The sequence below is a fragment of the Eleginops maclovinus genome, chromosome 5 (genome assembly GCF_036324505.1).
Source record: "Eleginops maclovinus isolate JMC-PN-2008 ecotype Puerto Natales chromosome 5, JC_Emac_rtc_rv5, whole genome shotgun sequence".
In the NCBI taxonomy this organism is placed as follows: domain Eukaryota; kingdom Metazoa; phylum Chordata; class Actinopteri; order Perciformes; family Eleginopidae; genus Eleginops; species Eleginops maclovinus.
Window position 1 is genome coordinate 6,003,884 of NC_086353.1, and position 16,413 is coordinate 6,020,296.

The 16,413-nt window shown below is 38.4% G+C and overlaps 1 protein-coding gene across 1 annotated transcript in view; it reads right to left on the bottom strand.

The window, feature by feature from the left end:
- inpp4b (inositol polyphosphate-4-phosphatase type II B) overlaps window positions 1-16,413 on the bottom strand; it is a 218,774-nt gene that overhangs the window by 194,845 nt on the left and 7,516 nt on the right. The window contains exon 2 of the mRNA XM_063883249.1: window positions 9,865-9,927. The gene's annotated coding sequence lies outside the window, so the exon portion shown is untranslated. The remainder of the gene's footprint in view (window positions 1-9,864; window positions 9,928-16,413) is intronic.

Consider the following 16,413-nt stretch of genomic DNA (forward strand, 5'->3'; position numbering starts at 1 on the left):
GGCTTTAGGTTGTACAGGAGTTTCAAGCGCCATATGTAGGATTTAAGATCTTACATCATTTATATTACTTATATTGTTCACAACATGACAAATGTATTTCATATCTATTACCCTGGGACTCTGTGGTTATGAGCTACATTCATTAAAAATGTCATGAGACCATATGACATGCCAGCTGAATATTTTTGCATATTAGTATACATTTCCCTAACCATACTATCACAGAAAACAAAACAATAAATCCAGATATCAAAGCCCAACGGAACCTGTACTATCATTTTCCCATACCATCATAATGTTCAGCAGCAATGCATTATTTATAGTTCATTTGGAAGAGCAAATCCATGGTACTAGAAACAAAATGACAAAGTGCTTTAAATGCGTTCATGGATTATTAATGGTATTGACAGAATGGTGTCATTTAGGTCTTTAGATTTTAAAATGCATACGATTCTGTGGAGAGGATTTTCAATATAGAGCAACTGCTGCTTTGAAAGCTTCAATTTCCTAGATGGCAATAAACTCAACATGATGTTACACAAGACCTCATTTGTGAAGATTGGGTGAGGAAAGAGAATCACTGAAGTCGAGCAAACAAGACGGTTATATTCAAGAGAAAATGTGGGAAATATCAGCAGATAATCTAGTATGATGCCCACCACTTTTTGTCCTTATTTTATTCATTTTAAATATTCAGAAGTGAGTTGTTTCATGTAGTGAGTAATCTGTTGGTATAGATGAATCAACGGGAGTTCATAATGTAGTGAAAAATTCCAATACATTTTCCTAAACCCAAAGGTAACTTCTTCAATAGCAAAAAAAAACAGAAAAAAAGTAACAATGGAATAATACAAAAGATAAGACAGATTGAGATAATCAAAGTCATAGATTTGAAGAACTGAAACCAGCTTCTGTTTCTATACGCCAGTCTTCAAGCATTCATTAAAAAAAATAGTTGGCTATGTTTTATTTCAAATACCTCCTTTTCTGTTTTTCGCCTTAAAAATACTGTAGTTTGGCCATATACCAAGAGAGGATTAGTCGCAATGCACTTCAACATTCTTGCAAATATAAACTTTAAGAAGACACAGCATTTCAAATTCTTTTTTGTGCAGGCTTTGCAAAAAAGAAAAACGAAGGAGAGGACCTGAAATCCCCGGTTCGACCTGAAACTTCTCGGGGTAGTTGGAATAGTCGTAGTTGGTAGTGAATGCTAATCAAGCCATCTTCATTTGAAGAGCATCCTGACTGTTGCAAAGCTTTAATCCATGACGGCTTGCTCTGAACATTATCTAATAATTGGCACATTCCCCCAGTGAGAATGGGCCTGCAATCTCTCTCCACACCATGACAGTGTAATGAATTGCTATGCACATTCCACATGGCTTTGAACTTATCTTCATGTTTTTCCTCCCAACTAAATTCTAAGTTGCCTCCCACCTCTCTGTATGGAAATGTGGTATATCACATTATTTCACCCCCACTGCCTATTGCTTCAGGGTATGTACAGTACAGATTGATTTCATGGTCTGCTATTTACATGATGTTTACCCTGAAACAACACGGTAAAAGAGGGATCATTATAGTTTAAATTGTAGCAGAAGTCTCACTAAGTATGTGTTTCATTTTTAATTTGAAAGAATGTTGGTTGTGTTATGTTGCACCTTTGCCGTCATGAGCCTCATGGCAAATCATCAACCATTTCCACAGTGACCCAGCTCACACTCTGGATAAACACACAACCTCAGCTTGCAAGCGGGGTGAGGAAAAACATGAGCTGCTTGATCTCCTAATCTCACACACTGGGCTGCGCTACACGCCAGCAGACCAGCAGATGGGCAATTCTGCACACTGGGTTCAGTCGGGTCAGTGGGGAAACAGAAGACACAGCAGGTTACACAGAGCGGTGTTTGGGGGCAGGGAGAGGTTAACATCAGCCTTTTCTCCTGCTTAGTAAACGAACAGCTCCAAGCATCAACACTGCCTCGGTATGTTTGAGTCCTGCTGATTGCAGGCACTCCCACAGGCCTTTCTCAATGGATACCCTTTCCTTTTTAATTATGATTTGCATTCAGCCTTCAGACGCATTTAAGCACCAAACACTGTAGATTAAAACCTGAAGTTAGAAATCTAGCCTTAAATTAAATGCTATTATTGCATATCGAGTATAAAGCAATTAACCTTTCTCATAAAAGTGATGTGGAAATATTCCCATGGGAAACAAAGCTTTAATTACATGTTTTCAAATGTCATATTGAGAACATTTTAATAACTGCCTCAATATTTATCTTAAAATTGAGAATAGAGTTTGAATGAGAAAATGCTCACCTGACTCAGTATTATAGTATCTTACAGTGTCTTTCAGCTGGTTTCAGGACACACACTTTATCGTTCTGATTTACACGTTAGGATCGTTTCAAGACAGTGGTAGTTTTTCAACGAAATTGATTAAAAAGAAGCACTCTTCCCAACCAAATTCCAAACAAACACACCTTTTAACTGTAGGTGCACAAAATCGACCATTCAGCAGCTAAAAGAAATGTGCCTAAAAAGTTGATTAGAGCTAAAAGGACTGAATGTTTACATACAACCTCAGTATGATCAAAAACAGGACATCAAATAAGTATTTCTGCTCTGTGTTACTTTGATGTGAAATAGGTACTGGCTGCTTAGCTTTTTCAAAAAAGGATTTATGCTATGAATGCAATCCAAGTGGCCGCTGTGAAAAAAACTAACAATGACTTTGTTTAAATGCACAACATATTCAGTATGTTGCCCTATTTCTAAAAAAGACTATTTCTACCAAGCAGCTTGAATGCACAGAGGTGGCTATAAACAAACGCGGGGTTTGTGTCGCAAACTGCTTTAAAAACAGGACAAATGAGAGACCTGTTCCTGATTTGCTGTAAAAATCTACATAGAAATGCTGACACAACATATAGTACATAATAGTATCAGCATGTCCCAGAAATCTGAATGGGAAAATACAAGAGTCTGGAGATCCTCTCTCTGTTTACATGACCCATATTAAGTTCTCTTCAGGCTATGTGAGGCACTTTCACTGTAAGAAAAACCCCCCCTCACCTGATGGTTTAACTCCCATCGTAAATCTAATGCGGTTCCCAACCAGCCAGAACTGGTACATCTTAATAAGTCATTTGAGGATAGATCGACCCGAATGTCACCAATATAGCATTGTTTCACTGCTCCAGGATTGGCTGGCTAATCCCTGTGGCGTGTACCACTCGTGATAAAGAGAAGTCAAAATCAACCTGAGGGAGTCAAGTAGCCCAAAAGACATCAGTTAGCCGAGATAAGGCTTTTCCTCCCCGTGCCCACTTATTGCATTCCCACCTCCCTGGGCCCCTTAGCCTCGCCTTGCCTCTAAATCAAACAGCGAGACCTTTTATTAATAGCCTGTCAGCAGCGTTAACATTTATTTCATGTGTATTCATCTGACCAGGTTTAACAAATGGCCTTGTGCTTGTGAACCTGCTCTAGAAAAATGATACGCGTTTTATACCCCTCTCTGCATGAATTTCAATGACTAACTGAATATAGGGCTCTGTTTCTACTAATATGCTGTTTTCTGCTCAAAATATCAGAGCATGTGTAGTTTGATACAAACGTTGAAATGATAGTTAGAACTACGTGAAACATTTTTATGTTTCTGCCATCTAATAAAAGCTGCGGTTTACATTCATGTCCGTTCAAAATGGCATAGTTGGCAGAACATTTTTAAAGGTCCAAAATCACACTTGTTTCTTAATATAGGTTTTTTGCCAACTGTTGAAGAAATGACTTCAAGCCTTTTCTGAGATATCAAATTCATGAGATTTGATTTAAACTTATGTACGGTTAGTTGGACAGGCAGGCAACCTGAAACAGTATGCTTTCAGGGCACAAAGGCATAAAATATGCTATTAATAGGCACATTGTATCTCAAGTGATGTACAGATGTTACCCACTGCTGGTTGTTTACAGTTGACAGACCACCAAAGACAAAAGGGTTTAAAAAAGTAAGAGAGGGAAAAGTCACACAGGAGCACTGGAGCTGCTAAAGAAGATTCTATCAGGAGTTATCTGCTGGAGATCTTCCTCAACATAAGTGAAACAGACAGAGCGTCTCTACAGAATTTATGGTGGTCCATTATTTCATTTTGTGAATAGCAAGTGTTTTACCTGCATTGGCCCTTTCAGAGAGAAACCTGGTGTGCCGACACAAAATTGATTATGGGTGCAGGGAGACAATCTATTTCTTCCCCTAAACTGATAGCAAAGAACGACAGGAACAGAAAGCTGGGATTTACACAGTCAGAGAGACCGAGAGAGAGGAGGAGAGAGAAATAAATGGGTGGAATGGGAGAGGAATGTGCAAAGTATGGAACATCTTCCCATTTTCTTAGACAAACATGCCAGTGTTTTGCATTTCAGATCCATTCAGTGATAGTGCTGACAGAATTTCGATCATAAAAACATTTCCAAAAGTTTCAGTTTGTCAAACTACTGGCTTCAAAAGAAAAGTTCAGGCACTGAGTTTATTTACTTAAGGGTAAAGCCTTTTCTTCTTGTTTGTTCTTATTCTTACTTTAAAGGTTGTGATCCAGTTACAGTCAAACTTGTCAGTGTAAATATGAATCCTTTAAGAACCAGATTAAATGTGTTCTTATGATTGTGTCATGTATACAACTACGTTCATCCCTCATAGTTTTATAATTAATAAATGGAAAAAATGTATTTACAAAAATCAAAGACGTTCAGATCTTCATGCTTACAACAGTATTAATGAAACACAAAAAATACAATGTACTATTAAAACCCTGGAGATGTGTCAATAAATACTTCCGGTCTTAGTATTTTCTTAGTTAGCAAACTTAACTAACATACATTGGAAACTTTTCAGTATCTGAAAGAACAAATGTCATAGTTGTGCCGAGCCATTTCATGAAGATTTGACCAACTATCAAAAAGGAAAATGTGACTTGCATTCCTCTTTCATTGATCTCACATCCTATAATCCCATTCAGTTTCCTAAATAACACAGCCTTTGAAAACTATCAACCTCAACAAAAACAGAATTGTGCAACTTAAGCTGTTTGGTTTAAGGAAGATGTACCATGAAATGCAGGAGCATCCGTCGTTTTGGATTTGACAAGCTATTACCAAAGCCTTTCTTTAGACTTGAAATGAAGGTTCCTTTCAAATGAAGGTGACATTTCATTCCTGTAGAGAAACAACATCAGCTTCCTCAAATAGTACTTAAACTTAAGCCTACAAAGGACCATGTGGGTTATTCCAAATGAACATCTCTCTCTCTCTCTCTCTCTGATCAGATGCTTCAATAGAACGGTTCAGAGAAGAGGTATTTTTGTAGGCCGACACAGAAGTTAGCATAGCGAGGGCTAACTCGACAAAAAGCATTGTGATTGTTTCATTGGATTATAGCAGAAAATAAACTCTGTGGCAAACAAACATTTATGATACTTACAAGTTTTGTTCAACAGTTTAATCTCCACAAATCAACACCACTGTTATGATTTCTGAAATGTAATTGAAGTACCGGTAGCCAGAAGTAAGAAGCTAACGTTACGCTATAAACAAACTACACACAGTCACGACTTCACTTCACCAATGATAAGCTAGAAGCGGACTCACGCTCGATGTTATGTATTCTCATTTAGTGTCAGTGTAACAAACGAAAGGCTTTACACAATCATGAGTTGGGTATTTAATGACATATTTATTGTCGTCGAACAAAACGTGAACATCTCTTCAGCTCCACAGACCTTGTTTGGGGAATCTTACCAAATACACATTAAAAAAAATATTGATTTCGAGACAAGCAAACTGGAAGAGCTGAAGTGCAAACTCGTTTCAGTTTTTTAGGACTCAATCCTGCTCGTGTACAGCCGGATCCTTTCTGTTATATTGACCTTGGTACTCAGTCCATGACTCACTGGATTGCAAGTGTACATATTAATGAAGGACAGAAAACTCAGGTTCATTCTGTGGAGACTTACATTCTTGATTTTTTTTAAAAGCCCAAATCCCTGTTGCATCATTTATTTCATAAGGTAGACACACGCATCATAAAGTTGGATATGTGCAGAATAACCAAGGTCATCACAAGTGTTTGTGAATGTATTTATGTATCTCTGACTGACCTAAACTTTCTGAGCTTCAGAAACTTTCAGAGGGGATGGACACTGAATGTTTATGTAGGGATCAAAGAAAGTTCAAAACCGGCATCCGGCGAGATACCTTAGATATCTTCATCAAAAACACTTATTTAATTAATGTCGAGAGAGATTTAAAATATCTTCACTGCCTCGCTGCCCTGGTTTCAGAGCTGACTGTGTTTAAGAGAGCACTAAACTCGGCTCTCCATTCTTTATGTATATGACAGCACAGGTAGAGCTGCAGAGCCAATACATTTGTCCTTCAGCACATGACACCTTAGCATTACTAATGAGCCGTTTAAGAGCGCTGTGAAGGGAACAGCCGTTAAACCAAAGGTCCCTTGTGGATTTGGTAAGAGCGTGTCAAGACTGGAACAGACAGTCATACTTCACATTGACAGGAGGAAGAATGAATAAAGAGCGGTTTGGCGGCTGTTTTAACATAAGGCTAATCTCTCAACATTTTCCCATCTCTCCCTGGAGGGGGACCGTAGCACTACTGGCTCATCATGCCCAAAATCCAGAATCAGAGTTACATCCACCAGGACTCCTTCTATACTCCACATTCTCTTAACTTACTGTTATGTCATCTGGATGGCTGCAATACCAACAGTTGTCTAACGCACCATAATGGTTTTAAAAGAAGCTTGTGACTATAATAGACATGAATTGACACTCAATATTTAAATAAACCCTCAAGCACATTTCTGCTTCCTACTTAAGCTATTTTTAACTATTCTTCCACAAACACCTGGAGGTTTCTGAACCAGAGAAACCGGTCTTGGCGGTTCTCTGCGTTGAAGCTTATGAGTATTCATGAGCAGGAGTTGGCAGTTCTCTCCGATGGGACTAAAGTCTGTGATCAACAGAAAACCGTCAGTCAGTCATTCTCAATGCGAGCCGAGTGCTCACGGGACATTGTTGGGTTCCCGTTGCAACACAAGACTTGCGATCGTTCTCTAACTGCTCGTCTCATAAGAGCCAAAGCATATGGAGAAGGAACAGAAAAGGCATCCACTGGAATTCAACAGATGGCTGTCACAGATGTTGAGTGTTAGTTGTCATGTCATCTCTGACAAATTCATGCAGAAATTTCGGATTTCAAGTTTCAGGAGGGGGTAAAAATGATCTAATTCCATCATAAATATTTCCCTTTCGCTCCCAAACTCATCAGCGACAGAGTGCTCCACTTTGTACTGAAACAATTGAACTGCTATGGATTTACAAGACCTCCTAATTAGTTGTCTTTTCTTTTCCCTAAACCAATAGCAGCATCAGATTAATTTCCTTTAATTTTAGAAGCAAAGAAAATAAAGGCTTTATATAAACCCTTACCAACACTGTCTGTAGTATTTCTCAATGTATCTGTTCAGTACTGTATATCAAACAACAGCCTCAAGAAATGACGACTGAGTTCTGAACTGAACTCAACACATCCCACAATCTGAACAAAGACCACCAATATGAAGTTTCATCAAGTTGAGTCTCTGTGTTTGACTTTTCACCAGCTGTGTGTGGGTAGATGTTCAACACAACTGAGAGTTCCGCTTAGCTGTGAGGTAAAAACTTCTTTGGAACATGTTGTGATTGATGTGATGTTACAGAGAAGATCAGATATCAGAACACCAGACACAGGAGAGGCATGAAGAGGTTGGGACATTTTAAGTATCCGTGTTTCGAGAGATTTGAGAATGTACGTTTTGGATTATTGCCGTACTTATAAATGTATTTATAATTTGGTTTTAGGCATGTTTTGTGTTTACATGACTTTTTGACCAGCTGGTTGTTGTTGCTGCCTATCTTGGCCATATTACTACTGACATATTTTAAAGAAAACAACTATAAAATCTGCAATTGTATTAATAGGGATTAGACTATGTCAGGAAAATGACACGTTAGATAATGACTGCATACAGTAAGAAGTTAGGTGTGTTTCTCCAGTGTACAACGTATCTGTCTTCTGTGCTGACATGCATTAAAATCTCATTCATTCATTACTCTATATTTATTCACCACTATGTAGTATTAGAATATTTCCATATACCATATGTAAAATATACAGTATCACTACATACTGTATATTTTATTCAGACATGATCAATATAACATTTCTGTCCACTGACTATCAGAAATCTCATTTCCATTAATGAGCCTCTCTGCATATGTCATTTCTGTCAAAATGAATGACTTGCCTTCTACCTGGATAACCTTCTATGGCCTATTCATTAGCAACAGTTAATTGGTTTATTTGTAGGGTCTACTTGTCTCCTTTACCCATTACAGATACATTTAAAGCAGCAAATAAAAAAAGGGCCATTGTCAGTCAACTGTGAAAAATGCATTAGGGCATAACGGCGTCCCCTAACTAGTAGTAATTTATGTAGTACTCCCTTTTCAAGAGCCTGTCATTGGAAAATGCGGAAAGAAAGGACAGCCTAAAGAGAAATTAAGGAGGAAAAAGGCCTGGCAGTGGTGAAACTGACAGCCCGGCATGCAAATGTGCACATCTATCTTACCGGGGAGCACCGAATGTGCTTTATCTCATCTAGAAGGAGCCGTTCATCTCCGCTAGACAGTAGTTTGGACGCACTAGACTTAAAAAGCGGGGGCTCTAAATTAGAGAGCAACTGTGCCTCTATAGAAATATTCACCTCAGGCGGCCTCCTGTCCTGTGTGTCAGTCATGACCTGAACCTGACTTCATGCTATGCTAGCTTTAGTTTACATGAGCCCAATAAATTCTGACTATTTTTTTTAACTGTGTGTGTGTGTGTGTGTGTGTGTGTGTGTGTGTGTGTGTGTGTGTTGTTTAACTGAGGGGAACTTGTATTGTGATGTAAACGTTATAAAAATATCAACTATGGCTCATATTTATCAAGTTCTTTGTTCTTTGTTATGTTCAGTGAAAAGCAGGTTGGCAGGAAGGACATATTGGCTGAGAAACCAAACAAATAACACTCATTAGAGGACAGATTTTGAGACATCAGCAGATTGCATCAAATATGTACCAACATCTGTGATTAGCCAAAAAACTATTCTTAAGTTGTTGTTTTTTTATCTGGTAAATACACTGCAGGTTTACAGACTTACGCGTGTGCAAATTAACACGCTAACAGTATGTAAACTCAAACACAAAAGAGAACCAGATAACACAATAACATTTTATGACTTGCAGCCCTGCTTTTCAACCGAGACAATAAATGCCTGCCTTTGTTATTTGTGATGAAATGTGTGATCATAATGAACCTAGCCAAACCGTGTCCAACAATGTCAGAAAAAAGGCAACATTTTCAACACCTGGATGTAGGGCTGAGATACTTTAAAGATGGAGTAAATGTTCTAGATTTTAAAGCAATTCTAAGCTCAGAGGGAAGTAAAAAAAATATAAAAATTGCACATGAAGACTTGAAGAGAGCAGGGCAATGCGAAGAGCTCACCTGCAAGCATAAGGGTGCCAAAGCAGGAGAGTCACCATAGAAACTAGACACTACAATTTGAGTGTACTGGGAAATTCAGAGAGCTCTTCAGCACTGTGTAAAATAGATGTTTATTTCTATGCGAAAATACAACACTCCAACTTTAAGTTATGCGCCTATTTAATTGCAGATCAAATACCAAACTCGCTTATTTTATAAACCCCGTTGCATGCATATTTTCATACAAGAAAAGAAAGAAAGAAGTCTTACCTGGTATAAAAGAAAGCCTTCACATGTAGCCTCATTCACTCCTGTCAGCATACCTGCATTTGTCTGAAAGAACGTAAGGATTCAGACGTGAATAGACAGCAGCAACAAAGCGCAGCCATTAACGGCTCCTGGAAAGCTTATTGCACACTGAAATCACACTGTGGGTTATGCTAATGTAAGACGGCACTTACATGTATTCCACATACATGCTGTATTTGCATCTATAGGTTGCGGACTGACAAACATTTACTGATGGTATCTAGTATGGAGATTTCCTGACGCTCAAGGTTTCAAGGTTTTATTGGTCATATGGCACGGCATATACAACGTATATGGTGGCAATGAAAATCTTATGTCCCATGCTCCTCCAACAACTCAACATACATGGTGCAAATAAGATAAATAAAATAGTGCAAAAAGAGGGAGATGAAAGCTTCAAAACTTTGCAACCCACTCTTATTTAAATTCAACATTCAGCCAAAGTCAAATGCAGTTGTTTTTCCAGGGACTTTATTTATTCAATCCCACCAACCTTTACAAGATATCCTTTATGTCAGATGTAGATTGGAGGGACTATTAATAACATAAACTTAGGAGTAAACAGATTGCAAAAACAGATCATTTAGTAATCATACTTAAGAATTGCATATTAAATAAAGACCCATAAACATTTCAAATCACCATTATAGATAGGTTGAGTGGGAGTATGCGCCTAGAGCTCTTGAGTGCATCGGGCAGAAACCCTTACCACTGGCTCTAACTGAAAGACACTTTAATGTTTTTCAATATCTTTTTTATTTAGCATTTATTCAGCCCGGAAAGCCCCGTCTCTTCCCCTCCCTGGTAAATCAAATCAATTGAAAAAAAAAAAACCTGTGTGTTCGGGAAAAGAAGAACAAATGAAATACTGATTAACTCTTCAGTAAACCTAAGAGTCTGAACATTATAGAGTGGATCGAGGCGAAGAACAGTAAAGTAGATCTGATCAGAGTTCATTTGTGAGAGTCGTTTTTGAGCAAGCCGAGAAAGTGAGTGCAACAGAGCGAGTGTACCATGAATATGTATACGTAGTGACTGAATATATACATCATGATACATTTACCACAGTCAGAGGTAAACATCTGGGGAGATCTTGAGCAGCAGCTGCAAATTGACATGATAAACTGGAGCAAAACAGGAAACCTTACTGAAATATAAACACAGACTCTGGAAATGCGAGAAATCAATAATAAATAAGGATTAATAACCTACTTCAATTAAAGCAATAACTCCTCCTCAGTTAAATAAATTAAGTCACCTACGGGGAATTAACCATTTGACTTTTTACTTTACACTATAACCTTTGAGAAACAATGATTACATCATAATACAATAATGTGCTTTAACAAGCAGTGCTATTTCACGTGGATAGAGTGAAGACAGCAGAGCAATGCAATTTTCTAATGTTTGTCTCTTGTACTTATTAAGTCGGGGATCGGGTTTCAGACAGAGGGTGAAACTAGGTGCAGCACCAAAGGCAGTACAAGAAAACTCAAGTACTCAACATGTAAAACATATCACCATAGAGGCACAAAATACAAACATGAACCTGAAAATGAGCATAATGAAGCGCCTTTAATGAAATAATGTAAAAATACATTAAAAGCAAATGATTCATAAAACACAGTTAAGAAAAAGAAGCATTAATGCACTTTTGCTGACACATCACTTGAAGAGAAAAGTGCATTCAAAAGCTAATTAGTGCACTTTATTCTATCATGCAAATACTGCAAAATCCCAGTTGACCAAGGTCAGTCCTCTGCAGATTATCAGCAATAGAAGAAACGCTGCATATGGATTTAGAAGAAAAGTGTATCATAGCTCTCTTACTGTAATTGAATGTAAATCTCTCACTCTGCACTATAATACTTATTTAAACACCACTACATCAGCTGTTTGTGCGTGATCATTCATTAAAACCCATACACTGTTACATTATTAGTTGAGCGTGTGGGCAAAAGTGTCATGTTACCCACTCTGCATTAGTGCAGATGCGGCTGTGCTGCAGGCCCATGTCAACAAAGAAACTGAACAGCTAAGCATCATTTACCAAATGGAAAGCTTTAGAGGGAAACACAGCCTCCGTCCTGCTTCCCTTCCCGATGTTCCCATAAATCAGCGTCATTGTCAATGACAACTGGACAGACTCCAATTTTAAAAAGGCATTTTACCATGCCAAGCCAGCAACACAAATGTATCCCTAAATATATTCCTGTTTTGATGTTTCACTGTTATTCATTTTGGCCAAGTGTTTAACTGCTTTTGTTTGTGGGAGCTATAACTTCAGAATGCACCCAAATCTGTGTGATGTAATTTATTTGGCACACTATAAAGTAATGAAGCCCTTTCTTCCAGCCACCACTCTCTGAATGATTGAATATTATATAGGAGCCTTGACAAAATGTTCATGTAAATGAGGCTGCATTCATGCAAACACACATGCTCAGATGCACTCGTATACAGACAAGCATGAGTGAGCAAGAGCCATGTAAATGTAGCGACCATATGGATGACAACATGCACAGACACACGTTTCACACATTAATTAAGATAAAGAAGCACTGATGTGGAATTTAAGAGCTGAGAGCAGCCAATTATTCACTGTTGACCAATATCCATACAATAACGATCCGGTTATATTTTCAAAAAATACGAAGAAAAACCGTAATGTATAAATGTACTGGTTTATAAATGGGATAAAGTAAAAGAGAACATTTTACTAATATTCTTTATCCTGAACTGTTTTAGGCAGCAATGCAATATAGCGCAATTAATTCATAAATATATACATTACAGCTGTAACAAGCGTTTTGTTGGAATAAACTAAATCTGAAAAAACAATCAATTATTTCAGTAATTCTTTCAGCGTTTCAGCAGAAATCAAATATATGATGTAAATTAATTATCTTAGGGATTGGGGTTGTTGGTGGGACTCTAAAAAGTGTAATCCATCACTGTAATCAGTATTTGCTTGCTTATCCTGGCAGTCATTTGAACTTAAAGGATTCAACAGCAAAGTATTTCACTGGAGTTTCAAAGTGTTGCAATATTCTGTTTGAGTGGTTAATGCATTGTGAGTTTTGATCGTTGTGTTTGAAAGCATGTTGACTGTGAGAGACTTGTTTGTGTTGTGAAGGTTTAAACTGAGTTCAAGAGTACATTTCATACTTTGTTTCAAGGTTGTTCCCTCTCTGCAATAGTTTATTGTCAACTCATGTTTGGCTCTTCATATAAAATTGAGTCGTTTGCTACATTGCATAAGAGTTCTCCAGGGATACAGCCGTGTCGCAACAAAAGGTCTCCTCCTCCACGCTGAGCAAATTTAATTTCAAGTGTCATATTTTCACTTGTTTTGAATTTCGCCCCTTCGGCAAAAGGAATTCAGACTCTTCTGAGCAGATGTTTTTGCAGCTGTCACACAAAGACGCTGGAGCGCCACTCCTTAACACCACCTGCCAGAATCACTTTGCCATTTGAGGTTGTGAGCAAAGACGTAAATCAGTGGTTACAGTATGTGACTCGTGCTTTTTTGTGAGTTTTCCAAGCTCCTTGACCTCATCACTGATCAAACAGCACATGAAATATCTGTGGTTCAGTACCATCATCGTGTGTTTAAATATGGAAACGCAGAATGCTAGACCTTGATGCTTGAAAAATGACTCAAAGGACTAATTGATTAATCAACACCTAGTTTAAAATCGACTGTAGAAGCCAATATTGAGTACACATTTGCCTTCAATACAGGCTTCACTGATAACATTACAATGCTTCTTTTTATTGAATGTAGCAGCTAAATGGAATTAGGTCATTGTTATTTTAAACCCGTGCAGTTCTTACTGGGACGTGTCAAACTTTCTTCTGTGAAAAAAGCAGACAGTAGTGCTTTTTCCTAGACAACCACACTGACGTTTTTGTGAGGCAGCACTTGAGAACATGTGATTTATGGCGTTAAAGTGGGGCATGCATTCAATTGGCAGAAGAGCTACGATTTAAGAGCACAAGACCCTCTTATTATGTGCAACAACATCTATGGTTAATCGTCATTCAATGCATTCAGCTCCTACCACGTCTGGTGAGATGAACTCCTGATTTAACTCTGTTTTGACCTTCACTGGACACAACATGTAGCAAAGTGGACCGCAGGAGGTCAATAGCAGAGGTCTTTCACTCCTCTTTAATGTGCCATCGTTACGAGTGAATCTAACCTCCAGATGGAGTCCACTTTGCATCGACTTTTCAGGTTTCAACACAGATAAGCAAAGTACTGTCAGGGCTCGGGGATATTACCATAAGTATATCAAATGTTATAAAATGACAATAAATATAACCTAAGATTTTGCATATCATAATACCAAAAAGGCTGCAATTATAAAGTCATGTCATTTTCTGAATTCAGCAGTTGTTTATCAAAATATTTCTTGAAAGCATCAATAGCCAACCCCACCATATCTTATATTATGTGATTTCTCTCCGCCCTATGCAGAAAGAAAGTATAAAAGAAGCAATTCTGTAAAGCTTAAAAATACAATGTGCTCACAATTGTTCGTTCTTATAACCTTTGGAAGGCTAGAGAAATCAATAGTACTTTATCTTTGTGTACACTTTCTGTAGGTTCACAAACAAAGCTAGAAAAAGGTTTAAAGAAGTAGTGGTTTTTTTCTTGTAGATTTGTGGGAACACTCTGTAGGTAATGGCCTTAACAATGAATTGTGAGTAAGGGATGCATCTCCTAAAATGTATAAGGCAAGATGTTTATCGAGTAAAAATAACAAATTTGAGATTTTTTGTGACTGTAAAGTCAATTCAAGTGCTTTAAAATAATATATATGGTATAAAATTAGCCCATTCGAGCTTATGGTTTGGCAGTGCATTTGTTTTACATCAGAAACATGGAAAATAAACATGTGAAAATGCAAACATACATGATAATATCAGTAAAAGTCATTATCTGTTTGGATTGAGTTAAGATGTTTAAAACTCATAGAAACATGTATAGATTGGAATTGTATTTTTTAACAAACAATATGTTCTTTTAGATGTCACTGGTGTAACTGCATACCTATAACGCAGCGTTCACACGGCTCCGTGGCGTTGACGCTTGCCGGTAGGTGTGTCTGGCGCAACCACTCGCATTAATCTCCCGCCCCGGACACACATGCACGCGGCTGTGATTGGCTAGCGCTTGTACTGTTTGCGTACGCGGGATTTGATTGGCTGGCACTTCCGTCGACGCTTGAAAAGTTGAACATTTCTCAACTTTCATCGCGAGCAACGCAGCCAAAGCGAAGCAACGGAGCCACAATGCAGTTCGGCAATGCTTGACGTTGTTAGAAATAATCAATATATTAGAGTGGAACTTTAAAAGATAATTCACTGTTTCTGGACGGATCATATTTGTCCATTTCCGGTAGTATTACAGGATGTTGTTTTTAGCCTCAGATAGCATAAAGCTAATATTGTTTTGTATATATGAGTAGAGGGAGAAGGACCAGTGGAGTTGCATACTAAACACACCGCCTCTACCTCTCACTCATTGATGCTGCAATGATACAGTTGCCTGTTTAATAACTGATAAACCTCCTAAGAATTGCATAATAGACTATCGTAGATGACAGCTCCAGGACTTCGCTAACAAGATGGCGACGGTGACGTCATAAGAGGACCCGCCGCCGACGACGTCAGCCTATAGAGGAGGATCCAGCCCCCCGCTACCAACCAATGAGAGCACGACAGCGGGGCGCGTCTGATTTTGAAGTTGTTTATTGTATGGTCGGAAAGGGGTGGTTCTATAAAACATGTAAGGATTGTGAAATCGAGCTCTCTTTTGTTCCGGACCGCCAGACAGTAACTACTGATGAGCTCCGCTCAGTCAGTGGCCTGTGGACGCGTGTCCCGGGCTATTGAGCCACAGCTGTGAAGCTTTTGTAAAACCTACCGCTGCATCCTTTTATTAAACACTCCTTTTATAACTTTTAAGGGAGTTTTGCTTTCTTTATTTTAAACCGTCTCCTGGGCTTCAAATAAACGAACATTTCTTACAACGTCAACCCATTCAACGTGAATGGGACGGTGCGTCAACGCGATGGAACCGTGTGGACGGGCGCTAATACAGCAGAGAGCGGAACATTTGTGATTATCCTGACAACTCAGCTGTAAACAAGATCGATACCTGAACTCAAAAACATGTATCTCCAAATCGTAAAGGGAGGGAAAATTAGACTAGCAATTGTTCATTAATCAAGCTACTCAATGAGGCAGCACGGTACATAGATAAAGATGTTTAGCAGAGGAAAGCCAATAATTAAGATTACACTCCATTTATCTCTTATTTGTAAATATCTAATTTGGCATTGAAAAGGAAGAATACAGATAACACAGATCAGAGTCCTGACAATGGATATAAGAAAAGGAGAGCATCTGTCACTTCCTCACTTTGCATCAAAGCCTGCTCCCTGCCTCAATGGGCTCTCACAGATTATCAGAGTCCTTTTTCAAAGGCAAACGCAGCCT